Below are 20,795 nucleotides of genomic sequence, written 5' to 3' on the forward strand. Positions count from 1 at the left end.
ATGTATTTAGTGATACAGTGGATGACCTAGCAACCAGGGAGATCAGATCTGGGCGGATTTCTTAAAGAAATCAGAATATGATCGCAACTATTAAAAAAAAAAATTGTTTTTCCTCACGCAGTTAGCCAAATGGGGCTTCAAAGAACTGAGGAGATCTCCCAGCCCCTTCAAATTCCTTAAAAATATTTATGGGTTATCTATTTGACCCTATTGCCGAAAAACCCATGTTTTATTTTTCCCTAATTCATCACCGTTTGGCTGAATCGTGCAGTTGAAGTTTGATGTTTTTTAGTATTTTGCATTTTTCCTAAATTGTTGCATTCGGCTGTGAAATGAGTTTCTTCTGCTGCATATGTTTGAATCATTTGTTGTTATTATGAATAGAAGAAGCAATATATTGTAAAGTAATCATATCACCCATTGTTTAGAGCTTCAGCTAAACTACTATCCAAATCAATTTCTGGCACATTTATCAAGCCCAAAACATTCAACTGTCAGCTTATTGCAACTAATCCATATGCATATTGGGCAACATTTGTATGGTCTAAACAGGCAATGCAGTTTGTAAAATTCCTCTTTGATATAACTCTTTCACGTTATTTGCATAAAGCATTTCTTCTACCGTTGTTTCTTAGGACTGACTTATTTGCAGTAAATCTTGCAACTGATTTTTGTGCATGTTTGATAGAAGCTTTGAAGGTGATGATTTGATTGCTTTTGCTCTTCACATTTCAGAATACAACTATCAAATTTGAGGTTAAGGCCAAAGAATAGAGGATATTTCAAGCTACAAAAAGATGGGAGAATTGTTTATATTGCAGGTTTATTTTAAGGCCAAAGCTCAAACAAGAGTGCAGATTTTCTATTGAGGCCACAATGGAAACTGGAATTGGGGATAGCCATTGACTGTTTCTTTTTTTTTCTCTGAAATTATAAAATTTTATAAGAATGATTAATGATTTTCAATTTCAGGCAGCAAAGGCTCCAAGGTAAATATGCTAAAAATAGGACTTTGACTGAGGTCTTAGGCTGGTTTTTTATCAATATGAGCTGAGTGACTAGGATAGGATCCATGTCGGGACGATTCTATAGATGCCCATGTGGCCAGTTTCTTCATTGGATGCTTGTAACCTGCTAAACCTTGGAATTAGCTACGGAATTCACAGTTAGTTGCGGAATCAGGCTGCATTCCGTAGTTAAGTTGCAAAATCTTATTAAAATAGGACACAGTGTTTTGAGGATCACTACAAACCATAACCAGTCAATCTTAGCCAGCTGAACCTATCAAAATAGTTGGATTATTTTTTATATTTTTTCATTTTTTATTGTTTTTTTATTGAATCAAATGAAGTGATGAAGTTTATTTTGTCCCCTTTTTTTTTTTTTTTTTTTTTTTTAACATAACAATTTTTTTTCTGATCCTCCAGATCACACAAAGTATAGGAGGAGAGCATACTCAAGAAATTATTAATTTTTTTTAGATGTAAGAAATAAGGTCTCCTAATTACACTTCCCTCGCAATGACGCCAAAATGTCTAGTCAATTTAGTGTCCTAAATTGCTCTACATAAATGATCAATTTGAGTATCATACACTAATGAAGTGTGTTGCACCATATGTGCTTAGTTAACATTTTTTCTTACTTCGCTGTTTTATAGTTTATGTTGTTTTTGGGGGTTTTTTTCTTATGTTAGAATCTAATTTCTAAAGAAAAGAGAAAATGAAACAAATCAAAACTTTGAATAGTTAGATTAATCTAAGCCGGAAAGATATCTAAGAAAAGAAAGAAAGAAAAACAAATCATGTCCCATTCATAACTTCACATATCACCAATTTCGTTCTTAAGGAACTAAAAGGACTCAATGAGACATGAACTTATGTAATGAGTATCCTACTAAGCAAAAATCAAGAACATGTAAAGAAAAACTAATCTACTGTGTTCTCTATGCTCCAATTCACCAATCAGAAAATAGGAAGACTACTTTCTTGGAATATTTTGTCAAGCATGAATTACACAGTTAGATAAAGCTACAATCATCCGGTTGAACACACTTGCATGAATTAAAATTGCATGAATGTAAAATCTAAACTATCAAACTTGAAAGCAATAAAATGAAAACCAAAGCCAATTATCTCACCTATAATCACAATATTTCGCCAATTAACTTCTAAAATAGTGTTAAGCTAAAGGCTCCAGAAATATCATCATATAGCATGAAAGAAATGACATCTAAACTATCTAATTGCACACTAATGAAAAGCAAAGCCAATCATCTCACCTATAATCACAATATTTCGCCAATTAACTTCTAAAGCAGGGTTAAGATAAAGGCTCCAGAAATATCATCATATAGCATGAAAGAAATGACATCTAAACTATCTAATTGCACACGAATGAAAAGCAAAGCTAATCATCTCACTTGTAATCACAATATTCTGTCAATTAACTTCTAAGATGGTGTTAAGCTAAAGGCTCCGGAAATATCATCATATAGCATGAGAGACTAATCTAATAAGCAAATACAAGAAACATGTAAAGAAACCTAATCTACAATCAACCGGTTGAACACACTTGCATGAATGGAAAATCTAATCTATCAAACTTAAAAGCAATCAAATGACATACTTGAATGAAATCAAAGCAAAACTACAAAATAAAATCTACTCTACCTTACATTCTAGTATGCTCCATGACATCTACTTCACATCTCCTTCCATGTTGAGAACATCAAAGCTTTATATTCAAAATTACAAACTACAACAAAGCTCTCCAAAGCTTTCCAAAGCCATCACAGAAGAACTACAAGCTCCAAGCTAAAGAGCTACAAAAAAACTACAAGCTTAAGAACTAAAAAGCTAAGCTAAAAAATGAGGGAGAGAGATCTCCTATTTATACAGAAAGATGAGAAGCCATCTCATTAATGAGAGTCCATGAATCTCTCCTTCTACCTCTAGAGTCCTAATCAAAACAGGAACTGATAAGACACATGTCTTCTTAGAGTTTCAATACAATTAGGAGATGTGACACATATCCTCATGATCCCATGATTCTCTCCACTCAAATTCGAATTTGGCCTTAAGGTGCCACATAAAGGTATTGTAGAAGCCGCCTTTTGACCTACACATGTCAAAAATCTCAACCCACTTGTTAGGTATAAGCATATGCACATTATTTTCTAATTTTAACCACAAATTCACTTAAAAAGGCTAAGAATTAATAAAGTTTGGAAAAACATAAACGTGGCTCAATGATAATGAAAGTGGGATGAATGTAGTGACACAGTAGTGAAATGGAGGTGAAATGGAGATGATATAATGGACGTGATAGTGAAACTGTAATGGAAATGAATGAAATTTCAAGACCCAACAGTAGGAGTGTAGGTTAGGTTGGGGACTTGGTTCCTTTGTCTCAGGGTCTTCCTATTTTTTTTCTTGCTGCTCCCCTACCTTCCTTTCCAATTTCTGTGCTTCCTGAAGTTTTTGTTGTGCATCTTGTGGGATGGCCTTACCCTTTAAGGAAGTTCATCTAGTACTAGGCCTCCTTACATAGGTGATTGGTGACTTAGGGGAAGGCATTTTGTCTCTTGGTGTAAGGGAATATTCAATCTCAATAGGGACTTTTGTTGATATTTGTGGCTTCCCTTGTTTGATTCTTGTGCTCTTTCGTGTTCTGAAATATAGAGGGGTCTGCCTCCTTCTTTTCCCTTTTTTCTTGACTAGGGTGTTGAGAGCAGTGAGGGCAGTTGTTGCCTCCCTTTCAGGGGCCTCTGGAGACACCCTAAGTGAATCCTCCTTGTATTCTTCCCCTTCTATTACAATGCCTTCTTCCTCTCTATTTTTCTTATCTTCTTCCTCTTGTTGTTCTTTCTCATCTCCATCAGTTTCTTCCTTCATTTCCTCCTTTGTTTCAGCATCATCGTCCTTCTCTTCTCCCCCTTCTTCTTCTACTTCATCATGTTCCTCTATATTAGTTTCTTCTTCATCCATCTCATCCCCATCTAGCTCTATATCTTCTTCTTTTTGTTTTTCCTCCTCCTCACTGACAGAAGGACTAACATCATAGGTGGGGGTTTCGATTTCATCCCCTGTTGGTAAGTCTCTAAAGACTGACCATGTTATATGGATCCTGACCAACCCATGGTGAGATAATTGTTGGGAATTCCCTTCCTTTACTTTGTTGTTGGAGTCTATGAGTGATTGCATCAAGAAATAGGGTACGTTGAGTCTTTGGTGAACTAGGGTTTCTACCCCAAATCTTAATTCTTCAGGCATCCTAAAGTGGTAGCAATAAAAAACACTATATCTACCCTCACATGAGATATATTTGATGAGTTGGTAACCTACGTCACTCCATGGGTATGGAAGACTGTCCCTCCTTACTCCATTTTTATCCTCTGTGGGTTCTTCACCTTCTAAAAGGAATTTCATTTTTGCCACCTGACTATCCGCTTTGTCTTCTATTTTCTGTGGAATTCCTAGGGGAAGTGTGGTGATCCTACTGATGAGCTCTGGGGTGATATCTATAGTGATCCCTATAACTATAATAGTGGCATGGATTCTGCTGTGTGGAGTGAGGGAATGAGAAAATTCTTGAGCCACCTCATGATCATACCCTGTGAATTTTTCGAAAAACCTCATCCATTGGTGTCTTACAAAGATTTCAAGCACTTGGGGGTGTTGTTGTATCCTCACAGTGTTTGTGGGTTCTCTCCTATTAAACCCTCTTGTTATCTTGCTTATGAGGCTTGAGGAGGAAATGAGAGGCTTGACACAAGAATTTTAAATTGAGGAGAAAACAGAGTTTCCTGTGTATGTAATTCACCACCCACAGTTGTTATATCCACTAGATTTTAGAGAATTTCTAGTTCATTTGCTTGTAAATGGGGATGGATTTTTATATCCTACCTCTTTACAATGCTGGTAGTGGACAATTCTCGTGATATTCCCTCTTGGACCCCTCTCTGCCTATCCTATAGACTGCCTTTGTGTATCCTGTAGACTGTTCCTATACAAATTCTATTGCAGAAAGATGGATCATTTCTTTTGGTGGGTGGCCAGAGTTATGAGAGTGACTTGAGTGAGGGAGTTTTGAGGAGGTGGAATGCATGAATGCATGCAAATGATGTTTTGTTTCCCTTTATGGCTTTTCGGGGTGAGGTTGTGTGCTGGCAGCAGAGGTACGTTGCCATTTCTAGACTGTTGGTCCCCACTATCACCTCATCATTCCCACTCCTCGTAATCATCTCCCACCTCGTAGATCTGTAGTTAACCACTTCTTGTCCTACTCCTCCTCCGTCTTTGAGTTGATTGCAGCCACGTGTGAGAGGACACCCGGTTTTGTATGTGAAGATTGAATGAAGGTGGCCAAGTTAACTAGCCACATTTTCACTTATAAACCAACTACATTGTAACCCTTACAACTTTTGATCAATGATGGATATGAGTGAGTGAGCGGGATACTTACCTGTGGTCTCAATGCCATGCTGCAGTTGTCAAAGATCAGAGGTGCAGTGTTGTTTATTTGCTGCATGGTCATTCTTCTTCCTCCTCTATTGTTTGCTGAAGGTTTCTTGGCTTTTGCAAGTCCCTGTGATTGAATATCTCTAGGGTACCCAAATTTTTATAATACATCCTCCCTTATGAACTCAGTCACCTTCTCTTTTGTTGCTGCCTTAATTGCCTTGGTTTCAGCCCACTTAGTCAAATAATCAGTGCACACAAAAATGCACTTTTTTTGCTTTGAAGGAGGGTTGATAGGGCCAATGATGTCCATGCCCCACTTGTCAAATGGCTCGAAATTCACTTGAGGTTGTAGGGGAATTTCATCTCTTGGAGTAGGCTTTGCCATCCTCTAGCACCGATCACATTGACTCATGTACATTTTCACATCCTCATGAAGAGTGGGCCAATAATAGCCCGCTTGTAACACTTTGAATCCTATCCTCTTTGTTGCCAAGTGACCTTCACAAGGCCCCTCATGACAGGTCAGAAGGCCCCTCATGCTTCCTCTTCCCTTACACACCTTTTCAAGATTTGATCTCGGCCAAGTTTGAAAAGATTACCCCCAATCTAGCTGAAGGGGGTGCTTTTCCTAAGTATATTGCTCTTTTCTTTGGGGGGAAAGTTTGGTGGGAATTGTGCTTACAGATGTTGGAGAGTACCTGCATTTATCAAAGAGATGAATGGAGCAAGGATTTATTTTATTTTATTTTTCTTCTAGGCCTACTAGTCGCCTTAATGAGATTTTCAACTAGTAGGTCTGCCTAGGCACCTCAAAGGAGGTTTTCACCTAGGATCTTTTCTTTTTTCTTTTTTTTTTCTTTTTTCCCAACTCATTGACTACCTCATGGAGGTTTTCAATCAATGAGCCAATTTGAGGTGTCTCAAAGGAGGTATTCACTTGAGATTTTTATTTTTTCTCTTATTTTTCATTCTATTTTTTTTTCTTCTACCATACCCTACTTGAAAAAAAATCACTTTCAAGTATAATAATGCTTCCAATGGAGCCATGTGCACATCAAGATGATAGAAAAAATGATTTGGAGTCTTAAAATGTATGATTTGACATGTACCTATATTTCAGAGACCAAATGACTTGACTTTGAAAGGATCAGGCAAAGTTGAGGAAAAGAGTGATGTTGCAACTTAGTGACTGTCTAGAACCATATTTCAATGTAGTTGTGATGTCCTCGGTCCTTTTGCTGATCTGGATCATTATTCATGTCTTCTTCTACCATGACCTTCAAATCTTCCTCTTTTTGCTGATTGTTCTCTTGAATACATAGAGGATTTGATGGTAACCATGAGGGAGTTCTCTCGATCTCTGATTTTGATGTATGCTCTTCATCAATCGTAGCCCATGGTTTTGTAGTCTTCTTATTTGAATCTTCTTCTTTTAGATGTGGTCCTTCAATGATATCAAGATAATCTCTTTTTTGCAATACTCTTCCTGAGCTATGGTGAATACCATTGAGCTCAAGAGGATATGTTTGGAAGTTTTGTACCTCAGCATTGTAAGTGGGCTGAGCTACTTCAATGTGTGGGTTCGGAAACTTTGGTACAGGTAGTTGAGTGGGAGTTTATATTTGAGATGGATGTGGATGGGGTTGTGGTTGTAGTGGAGGTGAATGTTAAGGATAACATGGAGTTTGATATGGAGGATATTGAGGAAAATACTAATGATATTGTGGATGGCTCCCATAAGTTCCTTGCCAACCTTTTTGCCAAGATTTGTTTTGAGGTTTAGATGGCCAATGTTTCCAAGGAAAGTGTGTGTTCCAATTACTTTGAGGAGGATGTGCATAAGCTTGAAATTGTGAATTAGGATCCTGCATCATATCAGGTTGAATAGGTTGCCATGGTCCTCTTGGAGCTACATGACATTGTTGTATTGACAATTGCCTTGCTCGATTGCCCTCTTGGTAAACTTCCTTCACCCTTGGTAATGATGGACAATGTTTAACATCATGTGATTCTGCAACACAAATATCAACATTTTCTTTTCCTTCATCTTGCATTCTTAACATTTCAACTGATTTTGTTAGATTGCTAAGAATTTTTGTTTTAAAATCATCAAAGAAATTTCAATGTTTAGCTTGACTAACCAATCTTGATGCTGATTTACCTACTCTTACTTTTCCTCTTGATATGTGTTTTCATGTTTCACAAATTTCCTCAAATGATATTTGATATACATCACCTCTATATATGAGATTAAGGAGATCAATCCACTCATCCCTAATAGTTCTAATTCAGAGGGCTTTTAGTGTGTTGGATCCTAAATGATGTAGTTTTTCCCTCTTAAGATTATACATGATCCACTCTATATATCCTCTAGACTCTCATCTTCTCTTTGATTAATTCTAAAGAATTCTTCTTTAAGAACATGATCTTTATATTTTTCTAGGAATATCTTTTGCATATCATTCCACAACCTTATTGAATTAGTCCCTAAACTCATGAACCATTTAAGAGCTCTATCCTTCAATGTTGCTGGAAACAATCTCAATTTTTGAGTTTTTAATAAGTAACCATAAGATCTACAAACAATCTCAAATTCAGAGAGAAAGGTTCCTAGATCCTCTGACCTTAAACAATGAAATTTTGGAAGAAAAGATGGAGGGATGTTCTTCTTGGGCACACTTCCATAAGTATCTTGAATGGGAAATCCGATAGGATCTTCCTCATTGTCATCATCGCCATCAATTTCTTCTACATTCTTTGTCATCCTCTTCTTCTACCTACAAAAGTGAATGTTTATATGGCTCTTACTGCACCATGTGATCAAATGGGGGGTAGGCTAGTGTTGGAGAATTTTGTTTTTGTTTTTATGATTGAATGAAAACTATAATGCAATGCAATTTTCTACTTTTGAAATTAAATATGCCTAATGAAAATATTTTTTTGTTTTCGGAAAAAGTAAAAAGAAATGAATCAACTAGGAAAGGAAAGCCGATATTGACAACTGAAAGAAAGGAAGCTACTAGATTACTTTTGCAAAAATAAACTAATGGCAGAAAATTGAAGACTAGAAATAGAAGAAAAGTAAGTAGTAATCACATTCTACTCAGACACCTCCCTGGCAATGTCACCAAAAAGTGATGAGTGTCAGTATTGCATCAAGGAAGCTGCAACTCTTGGGCTACTAGCTTTACTTATCAACCCGGGGTTCGTACAAACTTGGAGGTGACAGTGTTATATGCAGAAGTAAAAGTGAAGGTCATGCCCGTTGTCATTGTTAATCTGGTGAGAGACCCCAAGGTTTCCAAGCCAGACTTCTATAGAGTCAGAAGAAGCTTGATTGTTTGATGGAAGAAGAGCAAATCTATTCTAAGAGAGCTACTGTACTACAGTAATGAAGAAAACAACATGTAATGCTAAATCACACCATATCATAATTAACCATTTAAACAGCTATGCTAAGAAGAATTGTTAAATCAACACTAACTTGATGTTGTTATCTAAGTTACAAAATTAAAGAGAATCAAACCATACTAATGTGTAAGCAAGGAAACTAAACTAAATCTCTTTTGATTTTTTTGGTCTTTTTTGTGTAAATATTTATTTATTAATACAAAAGTGCGATTTTTTAGGTTGTGTTGTGTGCATTGAGTAATTAAACTATGAAATGTGTATGGATTAGAGTAGCTATGGATAACATGAGTGCGTGAGGAATTCAAAGAGTATCTGAGAGAGAGGATAGTTCTCAGAGGAGTATTATGTTGATTGGACAGTGCTGGAGTCTGATTGAATAACCAAATCAAAGCTCAGGAGTGGAAACATTTAAATAATACGCAGAACAAAGTTCGGGAAGGAGTCAAGAAAAAGAGCAATCGAACATCAAAATCAGTGAAAGGAAGACGTAATGAAGTAATAGTGCATAAGAACTATTGGATCAGTCATATCAATGAATAGGCTTAACGAAAGATGAGCGGTGGAGATCTTATCGTGGGAGATTAAGTTAATCGATGGATGGATCACATCAAGTCACGTGTCGGCAGAAGGGTGGAAAATGTGTGGAATCATGGAGCGATTTTTGTGGGTGGTAAGCTGTTTCTCGCTCGACCTCAAAGTTGTAAGTGGAATTCCTAAATTTTATGCGATTAGCCTAAGTGGGTGACACGTAGCACATGAAAACTGCTTTCCTCACACACTCTCAATCTGATATTGTTCATGCAAGAATGCATGCAAGATTGCACGATATCCGTTGGATCATGCAGGATTGATCAATGGTGGAGATTGGACAAGCTAGTTGGCGAGCGGGTGATGCGATGGCCATTGGATCAAGCAAAACAGATCGACGGTGGAGATTTGGAGCACCTAAAGTCAAACTTTGAAATGAATATATAGCATGCAGTCGATGGGAATCGATCAGGTTTGTTGTAGATTGGACGGTAAGGAAATCTACAGATATACTCTGATTAAGACGTGATTTATTAGCTTCCGCATATATTATGCATGAAGGAAGTGCTGAAGGAAATGAGAATATGAGTGAGATCTTATTACAGAAAGAGAGTGATGGGAAAAGAAAATGATGAAATGAACCAAGTATTGAATCAAGACGATAAACTCCAAAGCTCATGCAATAACTAGATATATGTGTTTTTGGGGTTGCTGAAGGGTCTCCTCCTCAAGTCATGGTCCTAGAGGGAGGAGGTGAGGCTGAGACACTTGTTGACAATAATATGGTGATGTTTTTCTCCTTGCTAACCTGCTAATTTAAAGAAGGCACAAATGGAAGAAAACTAAAACACAACCAATCCACGCTACACTGTTATAATGGAAATGCAGCTAGTTAAGCAAATGAATGATTAAACCACGAATGTATGCTAGCATACATGTACAATAAAGAGGAGCCTTAGCTGCTAGGGTTGGGCCCTAACTCAAGAGCTTCAACCCTCTAAGTTAACTCAGTGTTGTCTCAAAACAAACCTCATCCTTTTTATCAAAACAATGGATTACATCAAAAATTGTCACAAGTGTTGCAGGTCAAAAATAGAGTAAAGTTTTACAATAAAAAATCTCAATCCTCCTTAGGTCCTAGGCTTCTCTACTTATACATCTGAAGTCTCCAACGACTTCCTTAAAATTAGGGAGGCTCAACTCCAAAACTCAAGATAAACTGGTTCTTTGACTTTCACTTGCTCAACGTCCTTCTAGTCCTCATGATTTGGGTGTTTCCACTCCGAGCTGATGGAGGAATATTTGAATGGGGTGTAGTAAATGAGGAGGATTTGCCTCCTATAATTCCTCTCCCTTTTCCAATTCGAGTTTTGACCAAGGTCTTTGGCAAAATTCCTTGCTTTTATCCTTTAATCCTGCATTAAATGCACATTAGACCACAAAGCAAAATATTCAACTCTAACTCATATCATAAACAAAATATAATCAAAAGTATGCAATATGTTGTGAGAATAGTTGGTTTGACTAAGCTAGGAGGTGAATTAAAGCCCATATAATTACCCAATGATGAGGCTCATCACACACAATCAAATTGTAATAAAAGTTGCAATTATAGAATCAAATTGTGATAGAAAATGAATCTTCCTATGGATATATTGGTTGAGCACATAGTCAAATCTTAACAAAAGATGAAATTACAACTTCAAATTGTAATAAAAGATGAAATTGCGGCCCTCTATCAGTAGCTAAATCAACTGCAATTTTTTGTTAGCCAACTTCATCAAGGATGGTCTTCTCTGGGAAATTCAACAAATCAAGCCACGTGGAGCCTTCTATATTTAAATGCATCTCCTAAAGATAATTATTCTCAGAGAAATGAGGTTCACCCTCCTCCTCAAAACCTACAAATGTATTTTCGTTAGAGAGTTTAAGTATCTAGGTCCGTGATTTTGGTTCTGGAAGTAGTCACAAATTTTTTATTTTTTTATTTAGATAGACACAGCTCATATGGACTTTTAATACCAATAATACACGTATTCATTATTCTTATTAAAGAAAAAATCAACACTTATTGTTAGCGAAAGCTACTATGGTATAATTATATACTTTTAAAATATAACTATAAATTAGTTTAACCATATAAATTAAATGACTGGTAAATATAGATAGGAATCAAAACACTTTTCACTTGATACATTTCACATTGTCAAGATATATATATATATATATATATATATATATATATATATATATATATATATATATATATAGATATTTCAAAAGAACATGTAATAATATTATTCATTGTCACTTTACGATGGATATTTTCAACCTCTAAATATGATTTGTTAGAATACCATGGGCATAACTATTTTTAATCGACTTAATTAAAAGAACAAAAAAGTCATAACTATTTTTAGGATAAATCTCAACCACTAATTTCTAACTACTAAGAATATTCTAAAATATTCAATGGATATTAAATGCCTACCACCCATCTAATAGTTATTGATACCTAAATTAAAATTCAAGGAACCCTATTTCAAAATAGACACACCTATTAGGATAAATATAAGATTATAATGTTAGATTTTTAAAATATAGTTATAAAAATTATTTAAATAAAATTAGTTCTGGTTAATATTATTAGATATTTTGTCAATCACGACATATTTTCACAACGAATTTATTAAAAATGTAATTCATTGTTAAGGACAAAATAAAATATAAGTATTTTCATTTTTTAATGTTATACTTAATGGTTTTTTAAAAGATTCTATATAATTTAAAATAATAGTTTTGTGCTTGTAAAAAAGCTTTTAAAATATTAATAATGTTGTTGGGAAAATTTTCATGCAACACAGTACTCATTAAAAATAAAGCAATACTAAAATATGAAGAACATTCTTCAACATGTGTCACTTTAATGGGGATCTCCTTATTGAGAAGTTCATGTATTGAGTTGAAAAACGTTATTTAGGTATTTGTAACAATTTCCGTTAACCTTATCCTTATCCTTGTAACATTGAGTTGAGTACTTGCTTTGTCTAGAAGTGCATTGAAACTACAACGTGTTTTATCTCGAACACATATAGATTCTAGAATTTACTAGAGCACATACTATGTGCTATATTATTTTTTAACTTTTGCATTAACTTTGTTATGTTTACTCAACTGTGTAAAAAAATTGGTAACATCATTCCTCTACTAGAAATGGTTGCATAAACAACAACAACAAAAGTTAGTGAGACTGAAGGTTGCAAAACACATCCAAGTTTCAAGTCATGTGATTGCATTGAGATTAGCTAAATTTGACTTAGATAATGATTTTGGAATATTGGAGTAAAGGTTACAATGTCTACTTATTATAAATTTTCAATAAAAAATCATTTCAAATTACATAAATGATAGATGATACTATATACTGGAAAGTGCACTTGGTTCATAACTATTTCTACTTCATGAAAGATTAGTCACTATGTGCATAAGGGATTTTCCTAAAATGAATAAAAAAATATGGATAGATCAATACTATGCATGGATGGAAGGAAAGAATCCCATACTTCAGTTCACCATGTCTCACCATCTTCACTTGTTGATTTGAAACAACCCATAACCAACTCAAACAATCAAACCAAAAGCGGGACAAGCCCCTCTTCCAATTGTGTTCCATGACAATGGTAATTTGGTGTAAAAATCCTAGTATGGTCCGTATAGAGATTCCATGGTGAAATTGGTGAAATTGCTAGAAGTTAATCTTTGGAAGAAAAGTGGAAACCTACTTATTCAAATCTGAGAAGAAACATTTTCCCAGGGATATCTCATTAATTATTTCTTCCTATGTAGCAATATATCTTTATGATGAAACAAATGTTAGATTTTTTATTAAAATTATTCTTACTTTCTATGTTTTTGGTTCAAATCTGAGTGGTGGCATTTTTCTAGGAGATCTCATAACTCACTTCTTCCTATGTAGTAATATTTGTTTATGATGAAACAAAGGTTAGACCTTTTATTAGAATTCCTCTTACTTTCTATTTTTTGGAGGATGTAGTGAAAATAGATATTTATTTTCACAACATTTTGGGATTGAATGTGAAAGGTAAAATATATTATTACTTGAAATGTGAACCTAAATCACTCATGAAAACCTCATATCAACACCTCTACTACAATTGGAGTTACAAAGGAGTTTAAAAGATGTTGCACATAATGTAGAGAAATTAAACAATGATAGAATATTTAATCAGATTAACTCAAAACTGATGAGATGAAGTAAATCAAATCATTGAGACTAATACTAATTACTAAATACAAATAATCTAACAAAAACTATCCAAAAATCATCCTCCATTTAACATACACCAATTATTAAAAAATAAAATTTAAATATATAACCAAATAAATAGCAAGGAATAATAATATATAAAATTTGATATGTAATAACTTAATACGGTTACACACATATTTGTAAATCTCAACCCTTTTATCTACCTTAGAGAGATGGGTTATCATAACTCTTCCTTTTTCAATCATTTTAAACTTATATTATGAGATCACCATCATGTTATGCTTGTCAAGAAATTTCCAGCACTATAATTTTCATCCAAATATGAGCTCTAGATATAAATTTATGTACCTTTGAAGTTCCATTGTCTTGTGCCATGGAAACTGTAGTACAACTAAAATTTGGCTGATACATATTAGTCTTAAGTTCTTGTGTCACCATTGTAGTATTATATGTGACAAGTTGTTGACACATTTCTAACATGTGGTGGTTCTTACACCCACATGCCACCACAACATTGCATTGCCTCTGTAGATAGGTGTCTGAACTCTCTAGTCACATCAAGACCTAGGAAAGTTATAAAGGACCACTTTTCCAAAACTAGGTGTCTCGTCTCACAGTAGAAACCAAAAAAAACAAGTAGAGAGGGATAAATAACTCTCATTCTAGGAATCCAAGGAAAAATCCGCCACCTAAGTTGTCAAGAAAATCTAGTGAAAACCATCCCCACCCTCTATTCTTACACAGAGTCCTGAGATTATTGTCCTCACCTAAGAGATTTTCTTCCGCCTCCCAATTCTCAATTGAATGATTTCTATACTATCTATGCTCCGATAACAGAACAAATATTTCTTCTCCCTTTCCTTATTGTGCTACGACTTTTTCTTCCACTACAATGCAGGCATTACTGCTCTATCATCTTCCTCGTAGTTTCTTCTCTTATTCTTTCTTTCCCCCTCACGAATCTTCTCCCTTAGTGTGTGCGAATATGTTGGGTTTGAATACTCATTTGATCTCTCTATTTTTCTTTGTCTAAAAAATAGTCTTCCTTTCGTGTGTGAATTGTGTGGATGAGAATGTTGTGTTCTCAAATTCTATATTGTGGGAAGAATACCCCTTGCTAGAATCCCTTCTCCATGGTCCTTTCACTACCCTTCTAAAATATTTTGGTTGCATGGGAAGACACTCCTATTGCTTTTTCTTGAGCTTGATGATGATGGTTATGTTCCTGAGTGATGGTGCCAACACTTCCTATTGGTTGACTTCAATCGGACCAACTGTTAGAGAAACCCATCACCATCAATTTTTGTCCTTTCTTCCTTGTGAATTTATCAAAGGAAGGAATGGTTCCTCTGACCTCTTTCCCAACTCCATTAATTGATATGATCAACCCAATTTAAAGCATACATGCCAGCCATTCATGTCTATTACAAAACAATTCATGCTTCCTTCAAATCATGAGCAACCTCCTTCCTCAAACTCTAGAACCTCTGTCCCTTTCTCTCAACCATTTTTAATTTTATAATTAGATAATTACAGGGAATTATTTACAATGTTTACAACGGGGATTAACCCACAGGGGATGTCACAAGCAATTTATAAATAGTGAAAATAGTTCAATTGAATTTTATGGGTTTGTATCCACATTAGACATTGTAATTTACACAATTTCAACCATCTCTACACATTATCACATGGAAATAGTTTTCATATTTCAACCAATGAAACCAAAGCTATCTAGATAACTATAAGGAACTAAGTCCATCTAACTGATGAAGATTCCTTTGACTTCATAATTTATGCATGTCAATTTGAGGGGAGTCTCCCTCGATGCTTGAAGGCTTCAATTTTGAATATCTAGGGGAAATTGGCAGCCCAAATCTACAATAGAACTTGTAGGTTTGGAAAAAAAATTTCAAAATATGCAATTTTTCTCTTCATATAAGTGATATTAATCTTTAATGTGATTAGATATGTCAAAATAACAAAGAAAATCCATAAATTTTCTATAAAATCCCTTGGTTTATGGGATAAAAGTTGTATAACAACTAACAAAGTTGACTAGAAACCCAATGAAAACTCCCCAATTCATTTTTTTTTTTTGTTGATATGAGATATACCTCTATTAGCACTTGAAATTTACAAGGTATTTTGTGTCAAAATAAACAAGGAAAGTGGATGTAACATAAGGAAATCTACTAGTGTTGTCACCTTGGTTGTTTCATCTCACTATGGGTTAGTATTTTTATAGTGCCATGGGGCTTTTCATAGGGTCTCTAACTATTAGATATGTATTGTTGTTAAAAAATCACACCTTAGAATAATGAAATAAGTCACTAATGATTTTTATTATTAGATTAAAATCATCAAGCTAGGATGCTGACAAACACTAGGGTAAATATGACGAACTAGGTTCTCTTTAAATTTGTTACAAGGAAGTTTAAATATGTGATGGTTTGTTGTTGATATGAATATATTATACTAAAAATGGAAACAATAGAAGGCGTCATAACATGGTATACACTCTCCTATCACCTATGTTGATCGGTGCCTTAATGGATTCGATTAAAGGAGAAAAGAGACTGGAAATATGCTACTCAAACTTGTTAAGTTCTATTTCTATAGATTAATATGAACATCATAATGAGAAATAAATAATAAGAAAAACACCATAATGTCACATGATCAACATAAAACATTGAATTTGATAACCATAAGTTTATATAATCATTACCAACATTGAAAATACATCCAAAAATTTGATAAAACTAAGATTAGCTCTCCAAATTCGATAATATCACTTCTCTACACTCATGATAACTCCTCAATGACATAAATGATATAATAATAAAATTCTTGATTATAATGGTATAAATTCAAACTCCAACCTCAAATTACAAAAAAAATTATGAGCACTAACTGACAAGAGGCATCAGCCCCCTCAGATCTGCAAGCCCCAACTTGTTGCAGGAACCAACCTTCTATCTTTATAGAAACCAACCTAAAGGAGACATCAGTCCCATAATCTACAAGATCCAACCTGCAGTAGCCAATAATATCTATATTTCATTCAGTTTTCAACTGAGATCCATGGATTAAATTATTCTTGAATAATTTGATTCAATTTCTGAACTCCTCCCTCTCTTCTGCAATAATTATTTCTTCTCTTTAATTGTCTAATAAAATGAATATTCTTCAGCTACAATTCTACGATCTCTTTTATTTTTTTAACAACTCCCTTCTTCTCCTCATACTCATGAAACTTGTTCTTCTTCCTTATCTTTACAACACTTCACACTATTAGTCTTTACATCAGTAGTTAACACTTAAACTATGAATAGGAACAACTTCTCATAATGTTTTCACTACAGTTATTTATACTTTATACAACATTTGATTTTCTTCATCCTCCAAGATTTAATTTTTAACCAAATTTGGTGCCCCAATGACAATTTTTGTTTAAGCACTTTTTGGCTAGCTCTCAATTGCATAGAACTATAATCTAAGAACATAGTATTAACCACTCAATGCTGCACCTTGATTAGTTTAACTACAATAGACTTCCATTGGCACTTCACTCATTTTGATTTGACCAACAACTAAAAAACCATTTCGGGCCCCCGTTGTCATACTGATTGTTAAGGAATGTGGGTGGTAGGTGAAGATAGGCACAAAATTTGTTGCTTGAGTGACTTAAATGCCGTATAACTTATTTGAGTTCTCCACGCTAGATATGTATGCTAACCCAATATAATGACGTATTATCCGCTTTGACTCCCACTCTACTTTTTTAGTTTTAACAACAGTTGGGGGGGGCATGAAATTTGTTCTAATATCCATAATCCAACATGTTGCCACTTCAGTTGGTCAGACCCACAAACTTATTGTATGGGCTCCACTAGTTTCCACACAATTGTCTATCATTATGAACACTTTCTCACCCATGGCATTTCTTGAACCTCAATCAACTCAATGTCTATGTCACTTCCACCTTTAGCAAAAAACATCCTTCCATGTTGAATCCTCTAGGTGATGCCACGTGTCACTTGAAAATAGGCTGCTTGTCCACCCAAAAGGGTTGACCCCACCTACTATATGTCATGTTGATAGTGTGCCACATTATCTACTCAAAAATGTCACTTCTCTTTCGTGCCACATCCTCCTAGTCTTAGGTACCTAGGCCATTCGACAATCTAACTTCATATATGCCCATGGTCATGTTGTCCGGTATTAAAGCTAATCCATAAATATGTTAACTTAAGACTTAATTACATAGCTATGATTAACTCATCATCAACCAATCCAGACCTACCACATGTCATTGTTGCCACCTTACTCATCTCAGTCTCTCACCATCAACCAAACACTTTGGCACATGTCCTGGTCGCTCATCATTAACCAATCACTCTGCCAATTATCACTGCCACTAGCTTTCTCTTTGTGGTACCTAGATCCCAGGCACATTGATTCCTAACCTCAATCATCTTATGATTCAAGAATATTATTTTTTACAAATTAATTTCAAGCTATGAATTTTATTCAATACACTTTCTATCATCTAAAATTTAATCTCAACTATAATTATTCATAATTCCGAAACTATGCCCTCCTAATATTAAGACATCCAATGCAAATATACCTTAAATTTAAAAATTTATTATAGAACCAATTTCCTTCAATAATATTATCACCACTTGTTAATCATTACTATGCTAACCATTTCCATTAAAAACAATTTTGGAAGTTTAACATACAGATTGATTATGGAATCAATCTTCTTCTTAGTGAAAGAACATTATTTCCAAGCTACAAATCTTCTTCAATAAACTTTCTATCATTTAAAATTTAGTGTTAGGTATTATTATTTAAAATTTACCAACACTACAAGGGTGGTAGGAAGATGAGGGTATTCTATGGCTCCTAGGAGGACAAAGTGTTCAAGTACTCATGGGGTCTTAGTCATATGAAAAATAGTCAAGAAGAGATATATGGGTTGTACAAGGGAATTTTTTTAGAAAACAAACATCAGGTGGACACACTTATGCCTATGGGATATTCTCTTGTAATTCTGAATCATTTATTCAAAGACACCCTCCCAAGGGAGAAATATATGGGAAAACGTCTAGAAACGGATGAGGAAAATTGAGGAAGATGTCCCATCCAAAGCATATTTCCATGTCCCAAGAGACTTCAATAGAGAAGCACACAAGTATGCTAACAAGGGGTGTGAACTAAAGATAGGTGATTTAAATATTACTGGTCAAATAATTTCTAATGGTAGATGAAGTGTACTTAAAAAATTTGTGTCGTAAATTTTGTATTTTGCTGGGGTAGTTTTGTAAGCTATTTATGTACAAACTCCTATTTTTGTTGCTGAGACCATATTCTCATATTATCCTCAAGAAAATTATCAATTCATATTAGAAAGAAGAAAACCATAGAAAATTTTTGATCACTTAATTGTGTAATTCTTAATCTATTTGTAGCAAACCAAAAAAAAAATTATACAATACAAATACTCTTTCCAAATTAAAAATAATAATAATAATAAATAAATAAAACTCTCTAAGTTTTAATTCTAAAAAATACCACCAATTCTTTAAAAAAAAACCATGCAAATCCATCTTATGTTTTCAAACATTATCTAAAATCATAATTAACAAATATTGTTAATTATTATTGAAGAGTATCATGAATACAAAACCATGTCAAAATCATTCACTATAAATTAACCCACCTTGAACGTGAACAATTATTTTTTCATAACACAAACAATCCCTTCGTTTGGCCAGAAAATCTTAGAATGTATAATAACTTTGATATCATTTAAAATTTTATCTTAATTGATTTGTTCATAGTCCTCTCTAAATTTTAAGTAACACTACTACCATCCTAAATTTTAAAACATCTATACAAAGAATGATTAACATAAAACCACCATTGTTCTTATTCCTTGATAAGATCACGAGAGATAGGAGATTATTATGAATACAAAACAACATTTACCATCAACAAACATGCCATGAGAATGAACAAGAATACTTTGGTTTGGCTTGAGTGGAATTGAAAGTGCTCAAGTGTGTAAAAGCTATAAAATTATGCATTCATAATCCAACCAACATAACCTCCCACAAGTGACTCTATAGTAGAGTCTGGATGGCACGTACCAAACATTTACATAATGTCCTTTTTCTTATCAATTTTCAACATCTTCCTCTTCGCTAATTCTGTACCAATGTTCATTTTTATCTCTCTTCTTTGCCTCTGACTATCTCATATCACAATACTGACAACCTCTATTGTCATTAAGATCCCTCATCAACAACATTAATATTCATGAAAGATACGATAGGAGAGGCCACTAAGTTCGGTTCTAGACATTTTAGATGGAAGATAGGATGGGAAGGAGACAATAATATCACAAAATGAAAGGCTCCAGAGTTGAGTACCTGATATCTTAAGTTGGCATTAGTTTATCAGTGAGACAGAGAGTCGATACAATAAGAAACGTTGTGGAAACTTCTCAAAATGTGGTTAAATATAGACACATAATTTGACACAAGCATACATCAATGGGAAGTAGGGTGCTAGGGCCTCAAGTCGACGAGCACCCAAAACGATCCACCAACTCATGGAGGGTTAAAAAACTGAACTCGAGTGGTGGGCTCTTTTTGACTGAATCCATATGGGGGGTGAGCAGGAGGGGCACACACATAACCAACAGGTGGGTTATAGTGGCGGGTGCTCGCCCAACATCATGGGCATGTGGTTTGGTATGCGATGGGCATGCGGATGAGAGGTGACATAGGCGTGCGAATTGGACGAGTGACCGATGGGCGTGCACGTGGGGATAGGCAAGGGCTTCCACCTCAGTGCAGGTAGGTCAGCTCATGTAAGAAATTGAAGAGGTGTCATGTTGGCTGGCCAGGCATAGGTAAGGCAGCTCATGGGCTGGCCCATGCAAAGGGATGCGACCCTTGGTGAAGTCAAGGGGAAGGCGAATAAAAAAATAGAGTTGGAATCCGGTTAAGAAATCATGAACTCGACCAAGTTCAAAGGGGAATAAACAAATACAATCTAAGGAACCGTGGGAAGCAAAATTAACT

The sequence above is a fragment of the Pinus tabuliformis genome, chromosome X (genome assembly GCF_031772625.1).
Source record: "Pinus tabuliformis cultivar Carrire ecotype Pingquan chromosome X, CPIR1, whole genome shotgun sequence".
NCBI lineage: Eukaryota > Viridiplantae > Streptophyta > Pinopsida > Pinales > Pinaceae > Pinus > Pinus tabuliformis.